Raw genomic sequence first — 13,650 nt, 5'->3', positions numbered from 1 at the left:
GGACAGCTGAAGATCAGACATTGATAACAAATGATAGACATGAGTTATGTTGTCAGAAATAAAGGCAGAATTACAGGTGGTGAGAGATATAGCATACTGATTAATTGAAATTCAATGAAAAAACTTCACTTAAGGGACAGGTAAGGTGAATAAGTTCAGTGCAACAAAACCTTGAAATTCAGTGATTAAATCAGCACCTTGACACCGAATATCTACATATATATGTTTTCAGTGTAAAAAACTTTGTTAACGGTATGTTGTGGTTAAGTTGCACTAATAAAAATCTATGAAATTCAATGAAAAAACAGTGTTAAAGTACGTTATGTTTACAAATAAAACTGAGAAAAAATTAAATTCAACCAGTTATGGTAAGCTAAGCAACCATAACTTGTGCCACCCCTGCGCACTGCTAACACTAACACCCAGAACATCACAGATGACATCACAACTTTCATTTATGGCATCACTGATGACATCACATATCTAGGCCACTTATTTCTGTTCACTGATATATCTAGAGCATGTGTTTTTGTTTGTTGACAGAATATTAAAATTCAAAAGGTGCTAGTTATCTAGACATTAACCTTGTCGTATGTTCTTAAAGTACTTCCCTTAGAGTTTGGTCTCAGCTCATGGTGCACATACATGGGGCAATAAGCAGGCCCCAAACACACAATTCATTTGTATACATGAAGATGAACTTGAATGTTATTGACATTTTATCGTGATGTTGTTTCTTTCTTGCTTACTTTAGTTTCGCTGTATATGCCTCTGATTTGTATGCATTGTGGGTCTTTGTATATATTGTTTGTACTAACACAAGTGTGTAGTAAGTATTGAATTGTTAGCTAGTTATTCCATATTTAACATTACTGAAAACTGTGATAACGAGGCATTGATTATTTTACTATTGAATATTTCTATATTCAAAATATTGTACTTCTATGGTGCATCTTGCAGCCATTGCCTATGTGTATGTATGATTACGTTTACGTATTAACAACAACAATCCAATATAATATTTTGTTTAGATGAGTACATTCTTGGATACATGAAGTATGTCATGATAGGTCTCCTAATCACCTCTAACATGTTGCTATTAACATTGTGAACAGAGCCCCTTGTAGGAACTTGTTATGACATTTTAATATGTGATGTGATCAGTGATGTCATAAATGACATTTGTCATGTCATCTTTGATGTCCTGGGTGTTAGTGTTAGCAGTGCATGTTGGTGGCACGAGTTATGGTTGCTTAGCTTACCATAACTGGTGAATTTCCGGGGTTTTCCGGTTTTACTTGTAACCATAACGTCCCTTTAACAACATTTTCTCACCGAATTTCATACATTTTTATTTGTGCAACTTAGTCATAACATCCCTTTTACAATGTTGTTTCACTGAATTTCATAGGTGTTTATTAGTGCAACTTAAACATGATGTCCCTTTAACAAAGTTCTTTCACTGAATTTCATAGGTTTGTATTAGTGCAACTTAACCAAAACGTCCTTTTAACAAAGTTATTTCATTTAATTTCATGGGTTTTTACCAGTGCACCCTAATATGCTACAAATTTCTAATAAAATACTTCCCCCATTTTCGACCGATGTATAGAGTTTTAACTTAAAACTGTGGCATTCCCCACCTCATAGCAACATTTTTAATTCTTCGATACACTTTTTGCAACTTTTTCCACCGTTTTTGTGTTCAATGTTTGCAAACGTCTGATGTCACTGCAAACTTTCCGGATAGTGCACATGACCACGAGCACATGTGGCATGATGACGTGTTTGCAAACGTGGCAGCACTTCGCAAATAGGTCTGTGCTTGCAAACGGCTTGGAACTGCATTTCCATCTGATCTAGGAAGATTTAAACTGAAAATGTACCCTTGCACAGCTCCTACACATATTTTGACTGAGTATCCATTTGCAATCTAGGACACAGCACATGTTTGGAGGAATATTAGAAGAACTGCTATTTATCTTCAAAAATGACATCAGCTGTTGCCATCCCTCCTCCCCAGGAGCCACCATCACCACCAGCTGCTGGAGGGCCTAGACAACGGAAGAAGCACAATAATTCAGAAAACAATTAAGAGGGCCAGGTAGATGAGGTAGAGGAAATGCCTACCTCTAGCACCCAGAGAGAATCATGGGTGTGGCCATTTTTTTTACCATTGTTGGGGGTGTACCAAAGGCTAAAGCTACCAAGGTAAAATGCACTGAGTGCTCAGTCGCAGACAACCTGGGCAGTACTCCTACGGGACAACCTCCATGCGCCATCACACCAAATCCAACCACTGTGATGCTCTGGGAAAGGCTGTTCCTTTCTCAGGAAGTAGTAGGCTATCCTCCTGTACCTCATCTTCCTCAACCAATGCTGCCACCACACATGCTACTCCTGTGAGACACAAGATCCCACCAGCTAACTTACATGCTATAAAAGAGGCTGTTGATCCATATCTTTAGAAGACAACTGTACTCTGAATATACTGCAACACACCACTCTGCAGGGGGGAGCAGTTTTGAAGTGCTTTCAAGGCTACAATAAAGGAGCATGAGAAACACTGCCCCCTACCTTAGATGTAATGCACTCCCAACATCTTCCCCTGTTCACCTGCCCCTCCATAGCTGTGTCTGCTGCCTCTTCCCTCACATCCCTCCCCACCTTACTTCCTGGCCTGTCCTGCAAAAGAAGAAAAAGAAATAAAAATAAAAAAACAAAAAAAAGGTTACTTTAGGAACCACCTTTCACAGAAAAAATAGAAGAAAGGAAATACAATCTTTTAGACTCCACCATCTTTAAATTTGTTAGTACATTAGTTACACTCAATAAGATTCTCCAACATTCGCATTAGCATGTTCTACTATGTTAATGGATATAATGAACGGTAGTATACTAGAGAAAAAGAACAACACAGCAACTATTTTCTGTCACAAATACTTTTCTCTAGCATACAATAAGGACCATAATCAATTGCCCTTTATGGCTATCCGCGGTCTCTGCAGTCCCCTCTCTAGGCCACGCTTAGTTAAAAAACCCGCATTGCATGTTCAGACCATCACACAAGACAGTCCTTACACCCTTTTTACTGTTATGTTTGTACCACTCCCTCATTGCCTGATTTGAAACAATTGCACATATATCCACCGATTAGTTAAAAAAAACTCTACAGATAACCCTATCAGCGTTTTAAACTTCCACACACCATCTGCTAACTAAAACTGTTGTACGCATCCTTTACATATGCATTTCCTTTGCTTATCCAAGAAAATTGCGTACACTGCTGCTATAAATGCACATATGCATTGTGCAGTAAAAGATGTGCATGAATGGAAAGAGGAGTAGGGATTGCCAAGTGCTCTTAGAAGCCCAGAAGGAATTTACCAAGACGTGTCAAAGTGGAAGGACACTAACTACCTGCTGGGGCAAAGGAATCCCAAGGGTTTGGAACACAGCCGCTAGTACACCCGCAAGGGCAGTGCTGAAGGGTCAAGGGTTGTACTGATGTCGACTAGATATATAGCCTGGAACCTGTGAGGATTATGAGGGACCAATCCACCAGTGCCAGTGGCAGTGGTATGAGTTAGCAAGGAAGGGATTAAGTAAAACAGGAACAGAAAAGCACACATTTGAGAAGTTTTTGGAACTTAAGGAAGTCCAGCTGAAGTATAAAAGGAGCAGGAAGGTTGTTCTAAAGAGAGGCACCGGCTGACGACAGACACATACCTCCCGCTCTCTGTTTCAAAAAGCATTTAACAAGCAGAGCATTGGAGTTACAGCAGTGGACCTCTGTCGCAGTGCAGTATTTAGGGAAACAACATTGAACATATTATAGACCTTGCAATTAGCAGGACCCAATGTACACATTTTTGAGCTGCAGCAATACCATCACTGGGCTTCAGGCCAAGGATAAGTCTTGCGACCCTATACTAGATTAGCCAAAGGTGGTATAGACAACAAATGGGGAGGTTAAGGAAGAGGCTGTGGCAGTGGTCCACCCTACACAGTATCATGACCCTACAGAAGTTGGGCTTCTGGGGGAAGGTAAGGAACAGTACAATGACTGTAAGGAGGTCAAGCTCAAACCGTGTAAGGAGTAAAAGAGAGAAATGATTTAAAGACAGCCCCAAGGTTTTTGGCCTCACATAATGGTAAGAGTGGACAGCCCAAAGACAGCAGCCACAGGGTAGGAGAAAAACAGGGTACAGGTGTCATAATAAGAAAGATCTCTGTATTACTGGCATTGAGACAGAGATTGCAAGCCACAAACAATGCCTCAATGGTGGTCAGACAATCAGGGATGAAAAACTAGGACAACAGGTTAGTTCATGGTTCACCATGTAAAAGGTGGACAATACTTCAATGAGCACTGTCCTCAATTGTACTATAATCATAAATACCATATACACTATTGAAAAAGAGATTGTTAGCCACACACATTGCCTCAAAGACGGTCAGACAAACAGGGATAAAAAACGAGGGGAACAAATTAGTTCAGGGAAGTTTAAGGAAAACTGTGTGTCAGTAACATAACACTGGAAATGAGAAAAGAAGAAACACATCAGGTGAGCCAGAGGGAGGAAATTGATATGTAATTGCCACAATGATAGGATAAAAACCCTGGGGTACTCTGCAAGTACACAGTGAGGTGATGGAGTACAGGCAGCCCAGTTGCAGCTGGGAAGGGCAGTTAGTGAGGAAAACAGATCAGCCGGTCAACTGCCCAGTCCATGATGCTAAAGCTATAATTTAACTGTTTAATAAGGATACAATGTTTCAATGTATAAAAGGTGGCCGAGACATCAAGGAGTACTATACTCAATTGTAGTAGAATCATAAATGCTATACACACTTTAATGATATCATCCCATGACATTACACATAATGTATATTCCTCCTGCATTACCTTGAATAATTATACACATAGTACTCTAATACGTGTTGCCAGTGGCTAGATTTTTTAGGGCATGGCTAAAACAAGTACATACAAAACTCACCCAGAACTCCCCACCACCCATATTGGTTGGACTACTGTAACATCCTCTTTCTAAATTTACCTGCATCCACTCTCCGCCCTTTACAACTAATCCAGAACAGGACTGCAAGACTTGTCCTTGGCCTCAAGCCCTGGGATTGTATCTCTCCAGTTCTGAATTCCCTTCATTGGCTCCCAGTGGATGCAAGGATCACATTTAAAACCCTCTGCATTCTCCACAAGGCTTTCTGGGCCCTGGTCCAAATTACCGTCAACTATCCCTCTGTAAATACCTCCCCTCTCGAGCCCTTCGCTCCTCTTCTTCTAACTCCCTCAGGGTCAGCCTTTTTACAAAGAAACAAGCTGGGGTAGATCTCTGTCTTCGGCTGGTGCCTCCCTTTGGAACAGCCTTCCTGCCACCTTGAAACCTGAAGAGTACCATCTCCGGTTCTGGAAACAGCAAAAGACCTTCCTCTTCACTTCTGCCTTTTCCCCTCTTCTCCCCTGCTGACCTGTTTTCTCTCTTGGCACTGTGCACCTGGCCACCCTTTCTTCTTCGGGACCAGGTACCTGCACACCCTGCCTCTGTCCTGCACTGCCTCATGGCCACCCCTTGCACTGGGGTCTGTATCTGTACCCATACAGTCCCCCACCCACTTTTTTTCTTCTACACTTATCAGATACACCCTGTCTGACTAACCTAGCACTTTTCCACTTGCTGGCTGCACTACCACTACTTATCGCCTTTATTTATTTATTCATTTATTTGTACTTATTACTATTTATTCCCTCCTCTGCTCCGCGCTTTTCCCCTTTTCCCCCTTCCATGCACTTTCCCCCTTTTCCCTTTCCCATGCACTTGTGCGCTCTTAATGTCACTGGGCCTAGTAAGATCGTTGTTTTTGTTCTCTCCCCTGTTCCCCTCCCTTTGTCCAGTCGCTCTCTGAAACACTTGTGTATGAGCGCGATATAAATAAAATATCATTTAATTTCATTTAATTTCATATAATGACTGCGGACAGTAAGAGGTGGCCGTGGACTCGGCAGCACCTGCACCCACCTTTTTAACCTAGAAAAACAGCACCATATTAGCCACTCACCTACCCTTTCCACACCCTATTTCAGCCATCAAATAACCCCAAATGTGTTTTCCAAATTGTTCATTCTCAGTGCTGTCCACTGTCTACCGCTGTGTCCATGAACTGGGGGGCACTCGCACCCATTTTTCCCCCTAGAAAAACATCTCCATATCATCTTTATTCCAACCACACCCACTCCAGACCATCTTTCAATGTCCAAATAACCCAAAATCTGGTCTCCAGACTTTTTCCCAACCATGCTACCGCAGACAACAGCTGCTACCTGCAGATCGAACATGGCAACCGCTCATGCTTTTCACCATCCAATCAGCGGGCACATCCCAGGTCTACGGACATCACGCCGGACCCTGATTGAACCAGGGCAGTGTCTGCGGACCGAATAGAGAAGTGAGTCTGAGAAACCAGACCCAGATATCACTAATATATTTTTACCTACTTTATGGCCGTTTTAAAAAAAAAACTACTGGATCGATTTACACCAGATTTACAAAAGCACACGTTCAGGACCAAGCTGCGCTCCTGGCACAAATTTGGTGAAAATCCATCCAGCGGTTTGTGCTGTAGGTGTGTGCACATTTTTTTCCATTTTGTCTATGAAGATTTTCACAAATTTTGGGACCCCATTATAACTTTTCTCTCCCTTGACAAAAGCACACCAACCTTCGCAGGATAATTCCGAGTGGGCCATATACTTTACTTGCAAAGTTTGGTGAGGATTGGTCCAAAGGGGGCAAAATTATTAGCTGCCAAAAAGTGCTCTTTCTATGAGTTGAGCAGCTTAACCATAACTACAGGGTTGCTAAAGCAGGCCCTGTAATATCAACTCAAGGAGAAAACTTCAGTTGAATTGACGGTAAGGAAATAACTTAACGCAACAAAACCTCTGAAATTCAGCTAAAGCCCCCTGTTGCCCAGCCTATGACCACAATGATGGCATCACAGATCACATCAATGAAAAGTATATGGCCTTGAATTTCAAGGGTTTATGCACATGTCCAGTGGCCATGCCCACTGTATATTTTAGAACACTACCAGACCACTAGCCATGGTCTTCATCCATGGCCCACAGCCACTCTATATTTTAAAACACTTGCAGCCCATCCCTCAAAGACGTTCATCAATCTCAAACTGATTTTGACCTGATTTGACAGTGCTATTGGTATGTTTAAAAAATTGCAGGCTTTAAGAACTCACAATGATTTTGGTCAATGTGCAGTGAGATTCTTGGTGACTGTTGTGATACATTGCACAGCCCAAACTAACAGCATTTAAGCAGCATGAAAAAGTGAAATAAATTACTTTTGCTACCATAGCGAAAATCGAAGGCTGGCACCCATGAATATATGCACAGTAAGTAAACATATATTTTAAAGTGAAAAATACAAATGCCGTTCAATTGACCTTCTTCTTTGAAGAAAGTGCGCAAGACAAAATAGCAGTGGACTTTTAAAGAAAGTAATGAACACCAGAAAAATTACCTGAGAGAGGAAATCTTCAAATAAATATGCTGGCAATGTATAAAAGGTGCTCACCTTTTGAACCCAGCATTCTGTCATGAAATTTTCCCTGGAAAACAAAATCCCAATATTTAACAAGTGCTTGCGTTCTTGTGGGTAAGCGTCTGCACTGGGAACACGACAACAATCCTGTTAACCAAATATTTGAGCAAGCTTGCCAACTTAGGAAGAACCCAATGGGTTGCATCCGCCCTCTGAAATAAATGTACTGTGTCCACACACATGTGTCCTTTACTTGTGTCCGGAAAAGCAGCCACAGTCAGGGGAAAATAACTGCACCAGTGTCCAGGTCCAGGATTGCAAACTCTCTTGCCACAGTGTGGGCAAATACTCATGACTTACTTGTCCTCTCATCATTTCCCTCCTCACCCCATGTCTGTATTTCAAAATATATCAATCCTTTTCAAACTATCTTAAGGCAGGAGCCTCTGCTGATGCACATGTGCCTTTGGTGTTTCCTTCAAGCCTGTTGCCTTTTTTGTTTTTGCCACGGCCTATGTGGCTATGGCACCCACTGACACTACTGGGTGTTCTTCTGCTGTTTCTCCGATGGGAGAAGGTGGCGGCTGATCTCGCCTTTGTTTGAAATACCCTTATTTGGTGCAGAAACACTAAAAGGGCTCGAAGGGCTGTTAAGGCAGGAGCCTCTGTACATGGGTTCTTGGTGTTTCCTGCAAGCCTGGTTGCCTTTTCATTTTTGCTGCGCTCTATGTGGCTACGGCAAACACTAAAACTACTGGGTGTCCTTCTGCTGTTTCTATGCCACACGTCAACCGGGGAAGGCAGCGTCTAATCTCGCCTTTTTTTTAAATACCCTTCCTTGGCGCAAAGCGCGGAAAAGGGCTGAAAGGGCACTTAAGGCAGTTGAGCATGTTGCAGATGTAGCACCCTCCTGCCTGAGAAGCCCTTCTCCAGCCGTCCTGTTCATTTCTGGAAGTTCTTTGCAATCTAGATCTGAAGCTGTTAACTGGCTACATGAAAGGCAGTAAATCCCCCTCTATTCTTGTGGGTGCAATGTCTTTTGGACAGTAACTACAAGATTCTCTTTCTTGAAACCTAACCAGTCACTAACCTCCATCTTCACATTCCAACTTCGCCTGCCTGCGGTTGCAGGCTCTCAACTCCATTCGCTAGACCATGAGGCAGAGTTCTGAAAGAAGACCTCCCAGCAACGCTAGGTAAGCCCATTTGGGCTGAGTATGTTATGTTGCAATCTAGACTCACCAAGTCGCCTTCATGCTCCGATAGGTTGCAAAGTTCATTCTGGTGTTGCACAAAGTAAGAGCATCATTGTGCGCTTACCTCACAGGTTACGTACCATTCTTGATGTACTGCGCCCAATCAGCTAGATGAGCTCCACGAACCTTGATGTACTTTTTGCTTTGCCTTTTTCACTGCAATCCAGGCCCTGTAACTCTAGTGTGGAAATATTGAATCTGGATGCAATTTCACCTTCCATTTAAACTGCAATCTGAGCCTTGCATTCTAGTATGCCGTCAGAAAAAATATTTTAACTGCTTTCCCACAGCCTTCTTGTGTGCTGTGGGAATACTGAATCTAGATGTAGGCCTACCTTGCATCCTAACTAGAGTATTGGCATTGCATTGCTATTATGCTGTAGGTAATTTGCATCTAGTTGCAATCTGCTCCACTCTTTTAATTGCTTTCTGCTACATTTCTAGTGTGCTGCCCTCGACTGTGTGATCCTGTCTTCCCCTTGCAACAGGGGCCCTGTATTTACTGCTGACAATTCACATGTAAGCCTAAACCTCAGTTCTGGGTAGTTTCTACTCAGTGACCTTTGTGCTAACCCTGTGCACCCCACTGCCATAAGTAACTTTATGCCTCTCTTTCTCCTTTTATCTTAAACGCCATATTAAATTCCCTGTATGCCCTGACTGTTTACTCTGATTCATGTACCGCCTAAAACATGTATTTTGTTGTGTTTAAACCTGCGCATTATTCGTTTTTCTGCTTCATTTTTAGTGTGTTGTTTAATAGTTGAGACTAGATGTGCCTATAACTGTGGGAGAATATGTTATAATATTTAGGGATGGGTTGAATTTGAGCATCAGGTATTCACCTAACAGAAGTTCTTTCTATTTTTCTTTGTTTAGTAAGTGCTTCCATGTTAGGTGAGCAATTGTTGCAATATCTCCACGGCATAAAATAATTTTTCAAAATCTTCATTAAGCAAGCTCACAAAAGAGCGGGCAAAATGTGGGAGGAGCTACTTAATGGTTTGGTGCCCTGAGGGCCATTCAAGGGATAAAACGGCAAGCACTTCTTCCTTAGTTCCCATACCAGGAACAGCCTCAGATGAGAACAGTGATGCAGACCTACTGGCTGAACATTGCAGTTTTGAAGTTCAGATGTATTGGAACCTCACACTTTCTATACACTATACTTACTCTATCCAAAATGTCATCTTACCTAGTATGATAGTAGCTGTTTGTCGTCCTCCCCATTCCTCCTTGTGTGTTTCCGCCCCTTCCAGCACTACCTGAAATGTCATCAGGCCTTGTACGATAGTCGCTTGTTTCGTTCCTCTCCTCCTCCCTCCTCCCTCCACCCCCCTCCCTGCACCTTGTGTTAACTCTCCGGCTCTACCATAAATGTCATCAGGCCTAGTACGATAGTTGCTTGTCTGTCCCATCTCCTACCCTCCCTCCCCTCCTCATCCCTGTCATAGTTCTTATTCTATCCTAAATTGTCATCTGACCTAGTACGATAGTAGCTGTTTGTCTTCCTCCCCTTCCCTCCTTGTTTGTTTCCTCCCCTTCCAGCACTACCTGAAATATCGTCAGGCTTAGTAGGATAGTCACTTGTTTTGTTCCTCTCCTCCTCCCTCCTCCCCCGCCCGCTTCCCTGCACCTTGTGTCAATACGCCGGCTCTACCAGAAATGTTGTCAGGCCTAGTACGATTGTTGCTTGTCTGTCCCATCTCCTGCCACCCCTCCCCTCCTTATTCCTGTCATAGCTCTTACCCTATCTGAAATTGTCATCTGACCTAGTACGATAGTAGCTGTTGGTCTTCCTCACCCTCCCTCCTTGTTTGTTTCCTTCGCTTCAAGCACTACCTGAAATATGGTCAGGTCTAGTACAATAGTTGCTTGTTTTGTTCTTCTCTCCTCCTTCCTCCCCCCCTCCCTGCACCTCATGTCAACTCTCCGACTCTACCAGACATGTCATCAGACCTGTACGGTAGTTGCTTGTCTGTCTCATCTCCCCTCCTCCTTGTCTTTGTCATAGCTCTTGCACTATCTGAAATGTTGCCAGGCCTAGTATGATAGTAATTTCACATTCTTAATGTCTCAAGGCCTTGTAGGAATGTCACTGTATTTTCCCTTGCTCTCTCCCTTGAAGTGCTTTGAAATACATTGTGTATAGGTGCTACACAAATAAACTATCAATCAATCTATCAATCTGGGCATTGATTGTTTTCTGCTGCATTGTAACACTCACCCAGTCCGGGTACTTAACATTCTGCTACCTTGTGCATATCCTGTTGAAAGCATCTCCTTCATCTGTGCCTGCTTGGCTGCTAGGCCGCCTGGTGAGTCTATTTGTGCACTGTTCAGCTCCCCTGTCTGTCCCTCTCCCTCTCCCCTCCCCCACACATGGCACTCTCTATCTGCCCTATCTACTCTAACTGCTACTCTATCACCTATCCTATCTCTCTCGAGAAGTCTGGAAGAAAAATGCTTTAAAAAGCTCTCCTGGCCTCTAAACCAGGCCTACCTTTTGCTGACATCTACCTCAATACTACTTCCAGGCAAAATATTACTGACATCCTGTTTTCCTTCCCCTCCCAGGACCTATGGACCCCCCACTTGATTTATACTCTCTCTCTCCTTTCTTGTTGTCACCCACGATCATGGCCCAAGGCTCTCAAACTACTATTTTCCTTCTTGACCGGTGCCTGCCCTCTCTCACTAACTACCTCCCATCTCCTGCTATTCCTCCTTCCTCCTCTCCAACCACTCCACCCCTACCAACAGGTGTACCACACCCCTGTACCCCTCCCTGAAAATTGTTCAAAGGTGGTTATCAGCTTCACTTGCTACTTTGAGCGCTCTGTCTGCTGTCAACACTCCTCTGATATCTGTCTCCTTCTTGAAGACCTTGACCTGGATGTCCTTGCCCTTAGCGAGACATGGTTCAACGCAAGCTCTGTCATTGCTCTTGACACTCTCCTTCTTGAAGCTACAAACTCCTCTCCAAAGGCAGGCCTTACGGCCCAGAAGTGGAGAAGCCCTGATTTTCCCTGAGTGGGTCCCTGCTTCTATCATACCTACTCAATCCTAGAGCACTTTTGAATGCCTCATCTGTAGGCCGAGGATATCTCTTATTCTCTCACTCACCCTCGCTACCATCTTCAGGCCCCCTGGACCTATCCCTCTCTACCTCTTTGATTGGGCCTCCTTGGTGACTCCAATATTCACCTGAACTCTCCTGAATCAGCCACCTTACGGTTCCGTGACCTCTGTGACTCTGCCTCTCTTACTATTCTTCCTTCCGTTTCGACCCATTGAGCTGGACACACTCTGGATGCACTCATCTCTGGAGAATTCCCTATCTCTTACTGTCAGGATTAGTCAGGCGAGTACAAAGGCAGCGAATATGGCAAGGGAAATGTGCACTAAATCACACAGTGAATAGCTTCGAATTAAACTACGTGCACACAGGAACAACGACTCATGTATGCTAGAACCCAGGAGTGCAAATAGAGTGTGACAACAAAACCAATATATGAAAAGGGATGTGGGGTAAGCACCTGACCGCGAGGAAAGTCGGCAAGCGCCTTACCCCCAATTGCTGTTACAGGTACTGACAGCGCTAAACCCACGTGGAGGGCAAGCAATGACAGGATCTGTGAACTAACACTCTTGATGGTATTAAATAAGGGAACTAAAGAACAGTACTCAGGAGGACGAGATAAACCTCTTGAATGTCAGCTAGCCCACGAATCATGTTGATGAAACTGGGACCCAGAAAGGCTATAACAGCAATGGGAGGTAAACTAAATACCTAAGTTGGAATAGTGATTACAAATTAGTGAGGAAAACATAAGCATTCACACAGGAGCTAGCTACAACCGCACACCACACCTAATAATCAAATGGGAAATAAATGCAGAAGTGCAATGGAAAACATGGAATGGATCCCAATAGAAAGTAAGGATCAGGAGCAGGGAAAAACGAAATAACCAATGCAAACTTCCCCCTACCCCTCCAAGGAAAAGACAGGAAGCTAATCTAAGAGGAAGGCTAAGGCATACGGGTTTACAGCAGCAAAGGACAGAGTCAAAGAAATATAGAACACAGACAAACTGGGCTGCATCTAAAAGGGGAAAGCACTGAGAAATGCTGCCTGCAAATAGAGGAAGACAAAAAGGGAATCAAGGGAGCAGAAATCAATTAGCGCATGAATCCGAAATCCCGGGCGGAGGAACAAGAAAACAGGAACTAGGAACTAGGTACAAAAGCTAAGATCAAGGAAAAAAGGGACTAGTCACAACAGGAAACACTGCAACGATGACCAGCGCTGGACTGAAGTAAGACTGAGGCTTTTAAAGCTGCTTAACGAGCACACGCCTCAGGTGTGCTGATTGCTGCACCTGCAGCCACAGGTGTTGCCTATCCTCCACCCAACCTTGTCCTGCAAGGGTGGAGGTGAAGCAGTGGGCCAGGCATTCTGGGAAGCATAGTCATATGGTTAAAGAAGCATGCTGGCTGCCAAAAACCTGGAATGGATCCGGAAGGGAAGTAGCTTGGAAAATAGGGATTTAACGCTCCCAATTCATTACAGCACTGTAGCATAAGGTTCGGAGGAAAAGTCCAGTAGGGAATAAACCCCAAATCATGCCCCCAAGTGGTGGGAACGGGAGCGAAGGGAGCGAGTCGTGACAGTATACCCCCTCCCACGGCCGTCTTCGGGTGCCCGCCACCCGCACGAGACATCTTCTTTCCATGATGGGAGTGCTTTTTCTTTGGAGGTGGCACTGATGGAAATGGTGGCCTGTGGGCAAAGGCAGATGGACTTCCATGATAGG

The sequence above is a fragment of the Ambystoma mexicanum genome, chromosome 7q, assembly GCF_040938575.1.
Source record: "Ambystoma mexicanum isolate Mex_15411 chromosome 7q, UKY_AmexF1_1, whole genome shotgun sequence".
NCBI classification, from domain to species: domain Eukaryota; kingdom Metazoa; phylum Chordata; class Amphibia; order Caudata; family Ambystomatidae; genus Ambystoma; species Ambystoma mexicanum.
Note: the sequence above shows the minus strand (reverse complement) of the source record.